The sequence below is a fragment of the Crinia signifera genome, chromosome 1 (genome assembly GCF_055691185.1).
Source record: "Crinia signifera chromosome 1, ASM5569118v1, whole genome shotgun sequence".
Taxonomy (NCBI): domain Eukaryota; kingdom Metazoa; phylum Chordata; class Amphibia; order Anura; family Myobatrachidae; genus Crinia; species Crinia signifera.
Window position 1 is genome coordinate 367,857,138 of NC_139217.1, and position 19,703 is coordinate 367,876,840.

The window sequence follows — 19,703 nt, forward strand, 5'->3', positions numbered from 1 at the left end:
TGTATGGTCAGAGCTGTCCCGACTCTCTGAGTCCGCGTCCGCTGTCCGGGCCTGGTCAGCCAGGTAACTCTCTGCATCAGCCGCTGTTGTGAAGTCTTTTGCCTTATCTCCTTCGAAAAGCCTCAAACGAGCTGGGTAGAGCAGGGCAAACTTCTTTTTGGCGTTAAACAACTTCGTGCATATCGGGGCGAACTCCTTCCTGGATCTCGTCACTTCCGCGGAGTAATCTTGGAAGATAAATATCTTTGCATCGTTCCACGTTAAATCTCGCTGTCTTCGGGATGCCGACCAAATTGCTTCTTTATGCAAATAATTCAGGCACCGGAATATCACTACTCTGGGTCTGTTTCCCTTGGTGGTACGGGCCGGGCCCAACCGATGAGCCCTCTCGACCACCATGTCCTTGCACTGGTCTGCAATCTGGAGCATTTCTGGTAAAGAGATTTGAAGGAATTTGTATAAGTCGGTGCCCCTGATGTCCTCATCCAGGCCCACAACCCTTAGGTTGTTCCTCCTGGATCTGTTTTCCAGGTCATCTATTTTGTTTTGCAGATCATAGCAGGTCTGTTGAAGGCTGGAAGAAGAAGTTTTGAGTGTGGCCACATCGTGAAAGAGCTCTCCGACTCTGTTATCAGTGTCCTGTTGTTTGGTGGCCACCTGTTTCAATTGTGCCGTGACATCTTGTATTGCCGTATTGAATTTGGCCGCTTGTGCATCCATGAGAGGTCCCATAGTTTCCTGTATAGCCTTCACTATGTCAGCGTATGTGACCGGCTGTCCTTCAGGAGTTTCAGGAGATTTGGAGAACAGGTCTTGAGACGCTGTGTTGTCTTGTTTCGGATATGATGTGACCATTTTGATTCTGGACTGTGACTGTGATCTTGTGGTAGATTTAGATCTCTGCTCCCCTTGTTTGTGTTTCTGTGATCCCCTCGGCATCTGTGGGGATAGGAATCTGTCCATCCACTGTACTAGGATCAGCAAGAGATAAGTGTGCCCAGTGTTGGCTGTTATCTAGGGGACAGTGGGGTGGTTAATTCTGCTTGCAGGTTTGGCTTGCTGAAGTGAAGTGAAGTGTAGTGCCCCGCTGTGTCCTGGCTGCCAGCTAGGTATTTTTCTGCTTTTTGGCAGTGTCAGAGGCTGCCTGCTTCCCCCGCTTTCACTTGTGGTTGTTATCTGCGCTCCTTCTTCTGTACCTCCCCCCGCTCAAAACCCCCAAACGGTGTGATGGGTGTCAGGAGCAGAAAAGCTCCAGCGTGGGGTGGTATCTGTGGGGTGAGCCAGGGAGGGCGGCAGGTCCGGTAGCGCTGTGTGGATGTGCCCAAAATGGCGGCCGCGTCTGTCTGTGGCTGTTTGGTAGCAGCCGGCGGTGCGCGGCGTGGCAAGGACGACTCACCGGGGTCACTGTTGGCTGGGGTGGCTGAGGGCTCCGGCGGACACTCTGTGCCGGCGCCGCTCCGTCCTCCGTCCGGCACCGATGCCGCGCACCCTCCGTCTGTCGCGGCTTGTAGTGACGCGCAGGCCTCTCTTCCTCGCGTCTCCGTGTGGCTTGGTCGCGGGGGCGCCGATCAGAGCGCTTTCAGCTCCGGGCACAGCGGGGCATATGCTCACTGTCTAGGCTTCATCCCGACACCTCCGATGTCTTTTAAGGGAGCTGGGGAGGCGGTAAACGCTGGGGATTCAGCGGAGGTCCCACCAGCTGCGACCGCTCACATCGGGGCCGGAAGCGGAAGTCGGGCAGTGTGGAGCTTATTGGTAGTTTATCACGCTCCATTTTATCACTTTAAAAGCTTAGCACATCTGGCCCTTGATGAGTAACTATGTTTGTAAAGTAATGATGTCATACTTGTAAAACATTTTATTGTATCTGGTTTAAAGTAATTTCACTGACCCATTTTAAAGGTGTTTAGTGATAGAAGGCAGAGGATAAACATGTTTTAAAAGAGGACAACTTTATAATGTGCCATCAACATTCTCTTTCTCTTCTTAAACTATACAGTGGGGATTATATGATTGTAAATGAATGGGCAGATAAACAGTTATTTATAAGGTCGCTCCCAATGGTTTCCACAGCAGTAATAGGACACCAGCCAGTGAGAATGGAGGAAAATAGTTTATAGTGACCTTGCACATGTTGGGTCTTTTTAAAAGTTTATATTATCATGTTAATATTATTACCCTTTATTTGTAATGAACTATTGCAGAGTGCTTGTCGGTGCTGGCTTACACATGGACATACATGCAGTACAATATGATGAGTGATAATAAATGCAGATGTAAAAATAATAGGGCCATGCTCATCAGGGCAAACCTGAGATTAACACACCCGTATTATAAACTAATGGTATATATTCTATCCCAGATCCTGCAACATGAATAAATCCATTGGCAGAAAGCAATGGATTGCTGTCATTTTACAGGCTGGGGGATCTGCTGTGGATCAATGGAGGGTTACTGCTTTAACTTCATTAACTGATATTAGAAGGTGCCACTAACAATCTCATTCATACCCAGTATTCTACCAAGATGTCTACATTTTAAATGTTGACATGTTGATTGTCTATATTGTGATAGGGTCCAAATATTGATATTCAGAATATAGGCCCTTATTCTGATCGGTGCGGCCGGATCCGAATATGCGGCCAGCACCGTGCGTCCTAAACCCCGCCTTCCATACGGATCGCCAACTCCGTCCGTACGCGGTAAAAAGCTGTCCAAACGGACCGCACGTGTATTTCTCATGAATACACCTCCTCCATCTCAGGGAACCTCCCCCATCATTCGATGGTCGCAGACCATCGAATGCAGGACCGAGTGGTCCACCAGCTCCCACAACCTCAGACCACACGGGCATTTCTCCGTGCAAAAGCAGGGATCTGGGCGGGCAGCTGACATCCGGCAATGTCATATGTCCGCCTCCTACACGTGCGTCACGGCCGCATTACCATACGTACGCCCAGCGTTTGCATGGGAACGCCCATGAAACGCGGGGTGTAAACATATGGTAATGAGCCCAAACAACCCTTCACACCCCTTTCCACCCCCTGTTCGTAGTGTACACATTTCATGCGGAATGTGGCCGTGCGTCCCGCTCGCACATGCGCAGAGACGCCTCTGCACATGCGCAGACACAAAACATCGGCGGCACGAATGCACGCGGATATTACCGCACCAACCAGAATAAGGGCCATAGATATTATGAATGTTTTTAGTACCTCAAAATTTCAGAAAAACAATTCATTAGGTCCCTGTTCACATTCATAACATGTTCCAGACCTCCCAGCACTGGGGAATTGAGGGGACAAAAAAGTGGATTACCACCTATTTGTCAAGGGTGAGGTGAGTGTTAATGATATACTGTAGTAAGGAGACAGACAGCATGGGTTCATCCACCTGATATTACATAAAACAGCTCCAAAATGGTCAGCCCAAACTGGAATCCATAGAAATACAAAAAAAAAAAGTAGTTTGCTGTTTCTAGCAGAATCTCAAGATCTCTCTCAGGCATCTGAGCTGCCAGCTGACTTTTAGCAAACGCCGGCTGTTAGCTCTGTTATTTATTTACGACTGTCAACATTTTGGTGTCAACATTTTAACCCTTTCAACACTTTGATTGTCGACCTTATGGCTGTTGACATTTAACTGCAGTAGATCTAAATTTTAATGGTTTACTTTTTTAACTTATTGACCTTTTGAATGTTGACATTTATTTAATATTCACTGTCGACATTTTGAATCCTTTTACATTTTAATTGACACCATTATGGGTGTGTTGACCTTAAGCCAATGTTGACATTTTGATGTAATTTTGATTGTCTATGTTTTGACTGTCTAAATATGACTACATCATAGTAGTAGCCTATATATTAGTTTAGTGTAAAAAAAAAAATGGTAGAACTACCATATTTGCCATCTAAACAGGGGGCTATAGGGCTTCTTTAGAAAAAAAAACATGACGAAAAAACAATGGTTTTCAAAATTGTTGTTTACGAAATTTACAATTTTGCCTACATGACATATAGTACACATGCATTATTTAAACAATGAAGGGTGATGTGCTGATTTTTATACATATTTTTATTGCTCCTCATAACACTTTTGTTTCTGAACAGCAGTCTCTAATACACTTCTAGCAATATCTGTCAGCATTCTGCTTGTTTTCTGATTTCATATCTCCTCCCACCCATTTCCAGGGCTGCTGTATAGTCTCTAGCACACATATATCAATATTGTATTTGATCTGTTAAGAACATGTAGCCAGCAGTGATAAACTACTATTTTATTACTTTCATTTTTCTGTCGGACTGAAAGCTTTTCTCATGGTTGTCGCTCAGAGAAAACTGTAAAAATTTCCTATCTTTAAACCACTTTGAAAAGAAATGTTTCACCCCAGCATCTGCAACCAGGACATGTGCAGCATTTAAAAAAAGAGTTGATTATAGGTAGTTTTCTACAGAAAAGCTATCTATCTATCTATCTATCTATCTATCTATCTATCCATCTATTATCATCAGAGAAATCCAAAACTCCAATCAAGATTAGGATTTAAAATCTGAATTGTGGTCCAAAACACAATAATAAAATTGGAACCAAAACAGTGGAAACTCTAAACATGTTCACTATCACATCCAATTATATATTGAACTATTGGATATGGCAGGGGTTTCCAAACTTTTTTGAATCACGGGGCCCTAGAGCATCAAAATATTTTCAAGGCACCCCTAGGCCAAATGCTTCTTATTGAGAAAGTCAGAAAAAATATATTAAATTAAGTGCCTTGTGTTTATATGTCACAGTTATCTGGTGAGGGACAGGATTTGCTTCTGTTTGTCCACATATATTATGATTGTCAGTCACAAGCACTGGTTTTGCCTGGTACATTGACCATAAATAATATGAATTGATCCTGGTCCACCAACCCAAGGCACTCCTGCAAGTGTCCTGAGGCAAACCAGGGTGCCTAGGCACACAGTTTGGGAACCACTGGGATATGGTGTTATTCTAGAAGAAGATTCAGAGGAGATCGAAAGGTTGAGGATAACGTATTGATCTTATCACTCATAATGGTAATTGTTTTATTAAAACACAGCATCTTTTTTTATCTGCATTTGAAGTCTGGTGAGAGAGGGAGAGAGAGAGAGAGAGAGAGAGCGATAGCTGAATGGATGAATTTCTATTACTGTCTTGAATTTTAAGGTACTGTAGTTAAATTTTAGGTAGTTAAAATACTGAAGAACAGAAATTTTGTTTCATGAGACAGAGACTTGTTTCTCTGATGAGAAGCCATGTGGAGCACAAGTATTTCTCTGAAAGAATAATGAATATTACATTTAATGTATTTGATTAATAAATATACCCCTTATCAATGACATAGATTTGATAATGAATGACATTTGGGTATCTTAGTGTCATAGTGATGCAAGATACTTTACTATCAAAAGGAAGATGCAGTCAAAAATATAACTGAATTAGGGCAAGATGAAAAGTGATAAAATGCAGTGATAAACCACCAACCAATCAGCTCCTACTTGTCATTTTTCAAACACAGCCTGTGACATGGCAGGTAGGAGCTGATTGGCTGGTGGTTTATCACTCTCCATTTTATCACTTTTCAAGCTTAGTACATCTGGCCCTTAGAGATAAAAATAACTCAAGATTGAAACAGAGATATTTTTTTAAGGTATACAGTCAGTATGTCAACAATCACTGTCAGCATTCAAAATATCAATACTAGACAGTTGATAGTTATGTCAATATCATTGAAATGTCGACATGGACATAATGCTTTGACAGTTATGGATAATGTTAACATAATATTTTATTTCTGCACTGCTGCCTTTGTAAAAGATTTGTAAAATATTGGTTTCAAACATTGGAACATTGACCTGATTGAGTCGGATGGCTCCGAATGCAGACAGACGGCCGATGGTTGGTGTTTGCGCATATATAACATAGCCGGATGCCAGCTGCCCGCCCATATCCCTGATTTTGCACGGAGAAATGCCCAAGTGGTTTGGAGCACTTGGTGCTGCCTGACCACTCGGTCCAGCATTCGATGGTCGGCGACCATCGAATGATGGGGGAGGTTATCACAGATGGAGGAGGTGTTGACATGAAAAATCCACTCGCGGTCCGTTCGGTCGGAATCTTACCGCATTCGGAAGGTGTGAGCGATCCCTGCGGAAGGAGGGGCTAAGAACACTCGGTTCCTGTTCAAATATATGCATCCGTCTGATTCAACTAGAATACGGGCCATTATGACCATTGCCTTTGGACCATCGAAATATCATGACCATTGCGACTTTGATTTCCCCATTGGTTGATCATCTGCACTGCTGCCTGGTACACACTGGAGGTGGCTGCTCCTCTGTACAGCCACCGAGTGGGGGATCCTGCAGTGCTGACTGTGGGAGCACGACAGACACTGGGGGAGAGTGCAGGGATGCAGAGGGGCAACTGCTAGAAGATTTTTTTCCAGCAGCTGGTCACATACCGCACTTGCCTGGCATGGACTGGTGAACCATGCCAGGCGAGTGTTTAACAAGAGCAGTGGAAGTAGAAGTATCATCTCAGGCTGAAAATATAGGTTGAGTATCCCTTATCTTATTTTATATTCATACTTACCTGGTCCCCTGGTGGTGCCCCGATGTTCCCCCGATGTCCCCCCGTGTCCACGGCGGCCTTCAGGGTCCTCTTAAGCTGCTTCTCCAGCCCCAGAGGTGCATTGCACGACAACGCACTTGCGCAATGCACCCCTTGGACCGGAGATGTCACTGAAGAGGATAACGGAGGCTGCCGTGGACATTGGAGGGACGAGGTAAGTAAGAAAAAAGCGGTTGGAAAAAAAATATTCTGAAAGACCAAGGTTTTCGGGATATTTCAGTTTTTGGAATAAACGGATAAGGGAGACCCAACCTGTAGTGGGCGTAGTAAAGAAAAAATTGCTTTATTAGTAAATAAATATAATTTTTCACTTTAATCTACCAATTTTTTTCTTTCCTATAGAATCTGCTGAAGGAAGTTCGGGTCTAGCCTCCAGAGCAGTGCACATACGGAACCTGGCAAAAAAGAAATCAGAGTATTCCAATGCATATACCATGGCAGACAATACAAAACTCAATAAAAGGCAAAGCAAAAAATCCACTGTTAAAAAAATAAAGACGTGGAACAAAGGATACATAACCTTGTTTTATTACCATATTAAAATAACCTCAAACCACAGGCTACAGTCTTTGGTGTTAAGCACTAAAAATAAGATTGGTCTCTCAAGCATAAGACTGCTGTGAGACAATAATGTACAGGTCATGACAGCACAGAACAGTTGAAGACATAAAACATCCAGAGCCATATTTAAGGTCCTTCTTGGTATACTCCTCCTTTCATGTCCCTCTTTAAATAAACTTTGATAGAAGTGCTGGAATCTACATTCTTCTAGAAGTTATTTTCTTACTTAAGAATTGTCTGGGACACTGTTTTTGGAATGCCAATTGGGAATGTGGGGAGGTTTTGAAGAAAATTAAAATGTCCGCTAGAGCAGCCAGTCTGATTGCTCTAAACCAAAATGGATTTCCTGGTCAGATGCTGTTACTTAATGACAGGGCCTTAACTAGGGTGGAGCATGTGGTGCATAGCACATTTGCCGTGTGAATCCACCTGTGATTGCTTTTATTTTGTGTGCTGCCACCACCATCTGCTGTGTACCAGTATTCGGCCCCTCAGTCGATGGTGGGGGTCTGCTCATGAGCATAGACGATAATGCGCATGTGCAGACCCATGTTGTCAGTGCCTTTGGCAAACATTTATTTTGCTAGGGCGCTAGTTGCCTGACTGTGTCGGGGTGGACACCCAGCATTTCATGGGTCTTCCCACAGAAATGGTGGGCGCACCCACAGAAATGCTGGGTGGGCCCCAGGGAGTGCAGGCACAGACCCCCGATGCAAGTGCCTTTGGTGAATATTTAATTTGCTGGGGTGCTAATTGCCTTACTGACAGGCAGGGGGCATACCGAGGTGGACCCCGGCATTTCATGGGCTTGCCCACAAAAATGGTCCCCAGGGAATGCAGGCATTGTCCTGCCTGCTCTGGGTGGGCATATGACATCATATGACATCAGCGTCCGCCCTTAATTCACAGAAGACCATGGGCTTCCTTTCGGCTAAAAAGGATTTTTCCTCTGTGTGGGCGCTTGCGAATGTATGTGTAAGGGTGGGTGTGCGCTCAGTGGGGTGGCGTTAACCCCTTAATGTGGCATGCAGATAGTGAGTCTGCACTCCTCTCATGCTAGACCAGAGTTTCCGCATATTCATGTAAGTTATATATATTTGTTGTTTATAAATAAATATGCATTATAGTATAATTTTATAGTGGGATTTTTTTATGTCAACCCTGTTATTAATATATATAGGGGGTTATTCAGGTTTTATCGAAACGGGGCGAATTCGGACACGTTCCGATGGTGGGGGGATCTATGCATGTGCCTATTTACGCATGTACAGATCCCTTGTGCGAATGCCTTTCGTGAGTATAACACTCGCTGAGACGTTCACACGGGTAGGTGAAGGAGGGGATGGGCAGGGGAACACCAGGCATTTTATGGGCATCCTCATGAAAACACTGGGCATTCCTATGGGAATGCTGTCATGGCATTCCCTGCTCAGGATGGCTGGTTGACTTCACTTTTATAATATTAATAATAATAATCTTTATTGTCATCAAATGTCCACATAGAGTATGAACAATTAATGAAATTCTAATGTACACAGCAGCATAAACAGAGCAAAATAAATAAAACATCAGGATATAGAACTATAATTCATTACCAGCAGTATTTATTTCCAAACGGTAGAGAAATCATTTGATAGTCGGCGAATTCATTCTCTTCCCTTTCGCCGCATGCTAGGGGATATGTTATTGGACACATCCCCATGCATGTTACCAAGGGGATGTGTGCGGCACTGATCATGGGGGGGGGGCGAGTGTTTGGCAGGGCAGTGGGCGGTGTCCTGTCAAAGGAAAAACTTGTAGCTATCGCTGTTATATAGACCACCTACCAATATGACCCATTCCTGGAATGGGTCATATTGGTAGTAGGTGGTCTATATAACAGCGATAGCTACAAGTTTTTCCTATTGTTTTGTTTGTGGATTGTAAAGTATTCTAAAGACACATTTCCAATCGACAGTGTCAGACCTCCAATCTGGAATTGAGGAAGCCGCCCTGCGAGCGGAGAAACGCGTTTTCCCCTGGAGTCTGAGTAGGAAGTCCGACCACCCGGTTCATTCACATCACCCAGCAGGTCCCGTGTGCCGTACCATCATCGCGGCACAGTCAGGAACAGTGGCAGAGGTCCCTGAAGTGCCGCCACGCCACGAGACCCCAGTGTACATACGGCAAGGAGCCCCCGGGAACAGCAAGGTCAGACTGTCCACACGCTGTCGGACGTGCCGGAGATTCACCCGTATCAGCAGCGCCACCTGCATTGAAGCCGCATCACCAGCACTGGGTCTCCGTGCTTTCAGTCCAAGTGAGGATACATCACACCACCAGCGTCTGCCCACTCCATAGGATTGGTAATATACAAATTCACTGCTGTTATACTATACGGTGCAATTCATTGGGTACCTGGCCCTGACTATTAATTACTGGATATGCCCAATGGTTCAGCAACAATTGTATCTTTTTAAATCTGGATAACCCTAGCCAAAGCTTAATGTGCTAATAAACCCACTTTTACACCCAGACGCGGGTAACATTTACTGTATTACACAATTGGATGGTATATTGCGCCTCACACAGGCTGACAAGCTCAGTGCTGCTAATTTGCTTGTCCATTCCCCCCCCTTTTTATTTTCACATTTATTTTTACTTTTACTTTTATTTCTTTTTATATTGATTTTCAATTTCCATTTATTTTCATTTATTTATTTTTTCATTAGTTTTATGCCTTTTTCTTTTTACAGGTATATGTAGGTTGTGTCAATATATGCAAACTTTTTAGGTTTGAGTGTGCATTTGCACAGAACCAATTGTATTTATTCTTGTGTACCATTAAATTTTACTAAATTCTACTAAAGTACATTGAGTTTCTATTTAACTTCAGCGCCCCTTGCTACTTGCTCTGTGACATTGTGTAAATACATGGGAATGTAGCATACAGTACATCTAAGTTTTGAAATCATTTACAGTAGCATAGATGTAACGTTTAATTCTGCTTTTGTTAAGATATATAGAATCGTAGAATAATAAGAAACATATAATTATTTTTCATTTTAATAACAGAAAAAATAAGAGAAATAGATGGCAGTTATGGAATTATGAGATACTGTACATGGCAGTATCCAATTAGCGGTAGTAATTTAAAGTGGCTAATTGACTCACCTGTGGCTATCCTAATAGTCCCGGTGCTGGCACTTATTAGGGATTTTGAGGCAGACAAAATCATTCCATATAAGTATGCATATTTTCAATTAAGAAACTGAAACCCCTGAAGGCCCCGGGACCGGACGGGTTCTCGGGAGAATTTTATAAAATATTGGTAGATAAAGTCAGTGCACCCTTGGCCAAGGCCTTCAATGCTATAATGGAGGGCTCCCCTTTGCCCTTATATTTCGGCAGTGGTCAAGGTATTACCGAAACCGGGACGGGACTTGGAGGATCCGGGATCATATCGCCCAATCTCGCTTCTTAACAGCGATTACAAATTGCTAACTAAAATTTTATCTGATAGACTCAAATTTATACTGCCTGGGGTGGTCGGGATAGACCAAACAGGATTCATTTATGGCCGACATTCAGTAATTAGTAATTCAGTAATTGTGCGGAAGGTTCTAGCAGTAATCCAACACCTAGAAGGGAGGGGAGATAAGGGTGATCATGTAGTGTTGGCTATGGACGCCGAAAAAGCGTTTGACCTTGTAACCTGGAGCCATTTATATGAGTCCCTGTCGCAGTTCGGATTCCCAGAGGGATTTGTGAGACTACTTAAATCACTTTATCATCAACCTAGGACCCAAGTGGCATGTAATGGCTACATGTCACCTCACTTTAACATACAGAAGGGAACTAGACAGGGGTGCCCGTTGTCACCCCTGCTCTTTGCGTTGGCACTGGAGCCCCTGGCAATTGCCATTCGCACTCACCCATTATTCAAAGGAATAACAGTGGGCTCTTCGGAACAGAGAATATGCTTGTTTGCAGACGATATGTTGGTATTTGCCTCGGATCTGTCCACGTCCGTCCCGGCCATCTTAAAACTACTGTTTGAATTTGGCTCGTTTGCAGGGTATAAAATTAATATCCAAAAATCGGAGGCCCTAGTGGTCCGCCAGGACCCTATGAATGTAATTCATCTACCAGTACTCTCGCAATTTAAAATAAATACTCAAAAAATCAAATATTTAGGAATAAATATACAGAGTAGACTATCTCAATTGTACAAAGAAAACTTTGAACCCATAATCATAGGTATATTGAAACAAATGGAGAAATGGAAATCTCTTCCACTATCCCTGATGGGGAGGGCAGCAGTTCTTCAATCTATTATATTCCCAAAACTCTCCTATTGCATGCAGATGATCCCCATTAGACTGTCTAAATCAGACATAAAAAGGGTGACATCAGCCTTTTTCAAATTCCTTTGGGCAGATAAGAAGCCAAGAATCTCTAGAGATAAGTTGTATTTCAGGAGGGTGGAGGGGGGACTTGGGGAACCTCATCTAGCGGCCTTTACCCACTCTGTTTTTATGAGGTACATAATTGATTGGATGACAGGGACAGACCATTACACCCATAAGACACTAGACTCGGAAATGTTTCCTCGGATGTCTACAGCGGCACTTCTGCATGCTCAAAGGTCGGCCTTACCCCCCTTGGCAATGCAGAACATACTATTTGCGGACACATACCTGGTTTGGCGGGCTATCAACAAAAGACTGGGCCGTAGAAGTGAGGTGTCAGGATATGCCACTTTCTGGGGGAATCCCAATTTTGCTCCAGGAACACTCAACACCACCTACCTTGGGTGGGCTAACAAGGGAATCTCAGCTATTCGAGACGTGTTTGACCCGGGGGGACAATTAATGACCTTCCAGGACCTGGTTGCTAAGTACTCCATTGATAATAAAGATTTCTTTATGTATTTGCAGATTAGACATTATATACAGACTATGCCATCGCCAATGATAGAAGTAGGAGTTCAGGACCCTTTGCACGTAGTTTTTGTATTGAGTTCCACTGGCCCATACCGTCTTAGATACATATACTCGAGCTTGTTGCCATCGAACCCTAAAATAAAATGGGAAGGAGTAGCAACTCAGTGGAGATCAGACATACCATCAGTGACTGCCCAGGAAACTCTGACCTAGAAAAGACCATGAAAATCTTACAGTCAGCTATGCTACAAGAGGTACACCTAATAACCCTTCACAGAGCTTACATGACCCAGGCACAACGCAAACATTTCATCCCAGGGGAACTGGGATTGTGCTTGAAATGCAGAAGCTCACAGTCCAATTTTTTCCACAGTATGTGGGAATGTAGTAAGATACGAAAGTTCTGGGATAAGGTCATGGGACTAATAAATAAGGTTTGTGGACTAAAACTGGTGAAAGATCCAATGGCTATGTTGTTGGCAAACTTTGTTAATTGGAACTTAGAGGGTAAGAAGACAGTATTGTACCCATTTTTGACAATGATGGTAACAGTGGCCAAAAAAGTGGTTCTGCGATCATGGACCTCGAATAGGGCACCAATGTTGTCATCGGTCACGGTGGAACTTAATAATCTGTTATTTTTTGATAGAAGGGCCACGCTGCCAGACATAGAGAATGAAGTGCGACGCTTCCATAGGAAATGGGGGGTCTATATAGACTCGCTAGATCAGGCTACAAAGACACATATTTTCAAATTATTTGAGGGCACCACGTGGTATCTATCGAGGACATTGTAGAGAACAGAACTGGATTACTTTCTGCAGGGAGGGGGGAGGGGGGAAGGGGAGGGGGGGGTAGAGTTAGTAGTTTGTTGAAAGGTTGTAATGTATCGATAAAAGAAAATGTAAGCGAGATAACCGCAGGAACAAAAAACTCACACTTGTATACATCTTTACAGCTTTTAACTAGTAAACTTTATTGATATACTGTACCCATTGAAACTTTGCTTAATCTTTATTGTGATAAAATAGAAAATTTAGCAGGTTGTGACATATGTACAACAAATATGTATTTACAACAGCTGCTCTGTGAATGTCACTGTATTTTCCACAACTGCTTAATAAAATTGTTTAATAAAAAAAGTATGCATATTTTCTGCGATCACTGCCTTGAAAACACATACAGTAGAGCTACAGATTATTATAGATCCAATGTGTTTTCATATGAAAACAGGTATTTTTTCTCACAAATGAAAAATAAGTAAAAAAATTGTGTTAAAAGTCCATTTTTTTGAATGAGAAATAAACAAGATACCCTCACGGTGTCATTTTATAAATATATGTTAATTGGATGAATTCATTAACTAATAGTTGTAATATCGTTATTGGTCACAAATACATTTCATATAGCAACATGTAATATGTTGATATATGAAATGTATTTCTAAATCAAAAATTGTGGGATTCCCATGGCATTCTTGGGGAATGTATGTTCTGCTTTGATTTTCTGCCATACAGCCTGTATTGTTTGCTGCAGAATAAAGACACATTTTTATCTTGATTATTACGTCCTTGACCTAATTTCCTAAAATTAGATTAAGCCACAACACTTCTGTATATCATCCATCAACAAGAAAGAAATAAAAAAAAAACATTTTGTTTATACTGTATGTAAAAATCTATTGTTTGATACATAGGAGTGTAAGAAGCATAAATTAAAAAATCCACATATATATACTGTAAATGCAGAGGTTCACATACTTAGATTCCTATAATTAAGGTCATACAGGAAGGTATATGTATGCCGGCACTTGGTCTGAAGACATACAGTGACATCCTGATGCGCATACTCTCGTTTGCCTTGGGGTAGGTAATCCAGCCCTGCCCCCTAAACCTCTCTTCCTGCAGCCTAACCTTAACCATACCCATTATTGCATGACCCTAACCTTCCCTTCTAAAGTGCCTAATGCCCCCACCCCAAACCCTAACACAATCCTCCCATCAGCAACCACTACCATGGTCTAACGTTAATCAGCCACAGCATACTTATGTTCCGGATGCCAACAGATGGGATTCTTGAGCTGGCATTGTGAGCGGTGACAGAGTTTCTTCAATGTTCTTGGGATGTATGTCCCATTTATCCCAGCTCTGCTTATAATTTGAAGCAAATGGTAGAAAATAGGTTTTGAAATTAGAGCACAATCCCTGATCTAGGCTGTTGTGCTGACTGACCCCAAGCAATAGTTTGTGATATCCAACACACCATGTTACTGATGCAGTGTGAGCACTACATGAGTTTCCGGAGCCTATCAATTATGGAATTGCTTTGTGTACGATCATGAATATTTATGACTATACAGACTTGCATGATTCTGACACTTAATCCTACAGAGGACTACACGGAGCATTCTTTCACTCTCCTGATACCCTACAAGGTTGGGAACATCCCCCACAATACCCTCAAAAGCCCACTCTCACCAAGTGGCAGCTAACATTAGGAGTAGACAACCTGCCAGAGGGGAAAGGAGACTTTCCGGCCTCGAACCAGACTCTCCCTTCTGTTACGGGTATATAAAGTCGGTGGGACTACCCATACCTATTGGGCAGACCGGGACCTCTACCCTTCACCTCTACCTTACCCTACCTTGTTTCTTTCCATCACCCACCTTCCCATATTTCTCCTCCTCCCAATCCCATCCCTGTCTCCTTGCGGGAGAAATAGCCAGTTTATACTGCTACCTTTATCCTGTAATGAATAAGTGTCTGTTTTAATAACTTTACATATACAATGTAAATACCCAGTGAAGCCTCACAAAAACCAGCCTTTTCGTGCGGGTCTCTCGTGATTCTGTGAGATAGATAATACATCTGCTCATTAGGCAGATTAATAAAATATTCACCCTTCCAAGGGACTACTAGTAACGGGGCCATAACAGGCCTGTATATTGTGTCCTCTTGTACTAGCAACGAGATTTATGATGTCTTCCTTTCAAAATTGTGTAGAAATTTCATGACAATGTTGGAGGTTTTTCAATGATGTAATGGTTTAATCAGCATACTGTGGTAAACTCGCTTCTCGGCCTTTTGGCTAAGATCAAGTGTAGTATCTGTTCTTATCAGTTGGGTATGGACTGGCCTCTGGCAGAGAATAGAGAAAGGTGAGACTGAGTAGCTGCTCTGATGGGCGGAGGGTGTGGGACCCCTCTGTTTTTTCCCGGGAGTAGTGAAAAGTCTCACTAAGTATCTTCACCTCTGCCAGTGGTAGGAGGCTCCGTAAACCCACTGGTAGGAGGGGGGGAGAAACACTGGGCTTAGTAGTTTGACTCTCTTGACGGGGTTCGTAGCCCCCGAAGGATGAGACAGCGAAAGGCTCAGTCTAGTATCCATTCCCAGGGAGCGGAGAAAGGCTGGGACTGAGTAGATGGCTCCTGTTCCAGAGGTTCGTAACCTCTGATGGGGAGACCGCGAAAAGCTCAGCCGAGTATCTTAACCCTGGGAGCGGAGAAACACTGGGACTGAGTAGATTGCTCTTCCGAGGGGGGTGCAGCCCCTAAGGGAGTCTTTCGAAAAGCCCAGTGGAGTACCCATTCCCATGCCAGGGGCTGGAAAGTACCTGCTGGTGAGACGGAGAAACACTTGGTCGGACGCTGACTGGCTGGCTGCCTGGAGTCCGAGGCTGCACTGTGCCCCCGGGGAAACTCGGGGGTGCCGGACATGCACGGGTGATCCCAAGTCACCTTGCACGAATGGCACTTGCACTGCGCACTTCCCTTTAGGTTAGCGCTTCACGTCCTTACCCTGTCCTTTTGGATGGGGTAGGACAATTTTTCACACCCCCCCCCGGCCTTCTGGCTAGGGCCTTATTCTTTTCTTTTTATGATTTGCACGTTTTGCACTTCACGTTTTTTCGTTAGTTTGTCACGTTTTTTCATTTGGGTAGTGCGGCTGTCCCTAACAGGCCTTCCGTTCCCCAAACGTGACTGGGACTCTTCACCTTTTGGGGAGAGTCCCGGTTCCCTCGAGGGCAACCCCGAGCCGCAAGGCGGAGGGAAGCCTAAGCGGGTCTCTCCAAACCTTCGGGTGCGGAGGACCCACCGTCCGAAACCCTTCCGGGGGTGGAGGAAACGCGGGTCCCTCTGAGCTTCGGCGAAGAGGACCCACCGATCCCTTTTTTCCCTTCCTCGGCCTTATGGTTGAGGGGGGTTAGGGGAACCATGGGGCCTTTCTCCTTTGGGAGAGGGCCCACACGTTCGTAAGGCTGCCCCCTGTGCACGCGTTTAGTCACGTCACTGGTGGTGGTGGGAGCACACCTCGGGCTCCCTGAGTTTCTTCAAACTGTGGTAAACTGTATACATTGTAAGCAACCCCTATTTAAAGGTCAAATCTGTTGAAAATATCTCTGCTCAGGAAAGGAAACATTGTAGCAGAAGATAGAAAAGGACGTCTGTACTGTGATTCCTCTCAGGGAGGTGAAATGGATCTAGATCTTCTTTAGGCTAACTGTGCGGATAATCTCCTCCATTGAAGAGGAAATACTGTGATACAGGATTTATGTTCACGCTTGTATGTTGATTCTTGATTGATTCTTTATTGTTGTATTTAGCACGCCATGTAATTCTCTCTGCACGTACCAGGCAACCTGACCTGAGACTTACCAGACGCTATCTCTCGGGCCAGAGATAACAATTACTTGACCACAGTGTGTACGAATCTGTGGGGAATATGTATCTAAGTGCGTGACACCAATACATCAATCTCCTTAACGGGGTACACAGCATAATCATCAAGATATAGTGAACCTTACCTGGTATTAGCTATCCACCTAGCCTCTAAACACAGATTCCCTTGCATCATCATAATCCTAAGATCTAGCTTGCTCACCGCAGGAACGTCCGAGCCCCAACAGTGGAACCCCTGAGCCTACACAAACAAACCCCCTCCCTAACTAGGGACCTACCAAATAGAGGTATATCCACTAGGGCTAAACCACCTCACTGGGGCTTCCATACACAATCTACCTCAGAGGAGGCATCTATCCCACTAGGGACTTTGTACGCAATCAACCTCAGTGGAGATACCACAAGAGGACACAGTGCCCTAAGGGCACGGATATCCAAGAGTTACTGTAAACGTGTATATACTGTATGTTTAAGTGTTTTGTGTTAAAACGTCTGTAAAATGTCTGTCTAGTAACTATTTTATCCGATACTAAATAAAAGTTAATTTTTAGACTTCAACAACCCACCTAGAGGTGGGACATTCCACCCCTTATCACATTGTGCAACTAGCATTCTCCCACCATACTCCCCATTTTTTCAGCTAGTACCTTTCTCCCCCTAATATTTCATCTTTTATTAGCTAATAATCAAATTTTCTACTGATTACTATATGTAATCACTAAACTAAAGAGTGCCCCAACAAAAAAGAGAGTCGTTCCTTCTTCTTCTTTCCATAAATTCTTACTCTCTAGGGTGCACCTCCACATCTGTGATTTGTGAGGGAACCTCCTGTTCTCATAATCAAAATCTATTGTGGACTTTTACGAATTTCTTCCAAAACTTATCTACTACGATACTAACCTGTGCACTGGTCCATCTTCCCCTCCCCCTTTCCCTCAAACGTCACTTAATCCTATGCCTGCTACTGGATGGGAAGGAAATTTACACTACTGAGTAGTCACATAATTTCAACCACATGCAGACCAGAAAGATGCCTACAGTATATGCTTTAAAAGGGATGCGGTTAGCATTCAGTTGGTCGGGATAATGGTAGTCAGAATAATGGCGCCATCATCCCAACTAATGTCCAGAAGAGCAGTAGCTGAATGCTGACATTTAAGAGGATTCCAAGGTTGGAATCCCAACTGCCACTATCCCAATTGTAAGCATGCAGGGTGGGTTAGGGTTGGGCCAGAGGGAGAGTTTTGGGGGAGGGATTTAGGTTTGTGCACTAGCAGAGAACTTAGGTTATGCTGATGGGGAAAGGGCACCAGGGTTAGTCTGTGGGGAGGGTAAGGGTAGGGAGGGGTCAAGGGGAGGGTAAGTATACTTACAGAACCCCTGTCGGGATTCTCTTAATCCGAATGCCAGCATCGATAGTCTAACTACTAGCATCCTGTCTTCCGGTCATAGCCACAGCAGGGGCAAGTGGGAATGCAACGATAATGAGCATGGCAGTCACCAATATTAGCTAAATGATTGTGGTTGGCTGATTACAAACGCTTCACTGATATTCTGATGCCGTATATTTTATTCTTTTTGTGTGTGTATTTTAGAGGTTATTCAAGTTTAGTAATATCTAATAGCAAATTCTTATTTCCCAAGTCAGCAAATGGCGAATAACATGGATGTATCCATAAATCTATGTGACATATGACTTTCATTTGCAGCGATGCCACACACTAATGTGTATGGTTCAGAGTGTGGGTGGAAATATGCCTAATTATAATGTTTCTTCCACCAACTACATCTGTTCTCATATGGATAAAATAAATAAATGTGCCATAATATTTTATCCTGGCTATCAGGGGGCCTCTGCAATTCTGCTGCATGAAGCCCAGACCTACGTGGCCTTCTACAACTATGGGCCTGGGTATAAGATTATATTTCAGTTCAATGAGGATGATGTAAAGCGAGGGATGAATGTAATGCAGGTGAGAGAAGGTGATGTCAGCTGCATGATATATTCAATGGAGAGCAGGGGTGAATTTCTAAAATAATAGCTTGATAGAGAGGAAAGTGTATGAAAAGAAGATGAAATAATACAAAGGAGAAGATTAGTTCATAAAATGAAATGGGGCTGGAAACAACTCAAGGAAAGCAGCACAGGAAATCACAATGTAGTTTGAAGTCAATAAAATAACAAACCTGGATGAGAGAACAATAAAGTCAATATAAACAGCAAACAATAAATACAGTATCATTTTGTGTGATGATAAAAATCTATAGGTAATGCAATAAATGCAAATTGCTTATATCAGAATGAGTTGGTTGCTACAAACAACAGGAGATAATATTGTGTAACATTATATACACTGTACATGTTAATAATAAGAAAGCAAGTTAGAATGATGGGATGATCACAGAGCAGGATCAGAGGGGCTGATTTTGGTGATGGCCATCGACCATTAATGAATCAGATTCATTGATGGTCTTTGGCTATGGTCAATGACTTGTACCATCAATAGTTATACAATGTTGATGGTAGCTATTTGCCTGATGATGTCCTTTCCCTCAACATTTTTAGTGCTGCTAGGCTGTCAGTCAGTAGCCCTGAGCTGCCGTAGGCACTAGCATTGTGGAATTTGTATATTCTCCCCGTACTTGCGTGGATTTCCTCTGAATACTCTGGTTTCCTACAACAATCAAAAAATATACTGGTAGGTCAACTGGTTCCTAACAAAATTGACTCACTCCCTCATGAATGTGTGTGTGTGTGTGTTTAGTAGGAAATATAGTTACATAGTTACATAGTAGATAAGGATGAATAAAGACTTGCGTCCATCGAGTTCAACCTTGGTTTTAATAGCTTATCCCTTGTAAAAGAGTGTGAGTCA

General features: G+C 43.4%; 1 protein-coding gene and 1 pseudogene across 1 annotated transcript in view; one reads left to right on the top strand and one right to left on the bottom strand.

The window, feature by feature from the left end:
• Positions 1-19,703, bottom strand: part of TMEM132C (transmembrane protein 132C) — a 460,032-nt gene that overhangs the window by 268,614 nt on the left and 171,715 nt on the right. The window lies entirely within an intron of this gene.
• Positions 15,217-15,425, top strand: LOC146045160 (U2 spliceosomal RNA; annotated as a pseudogene).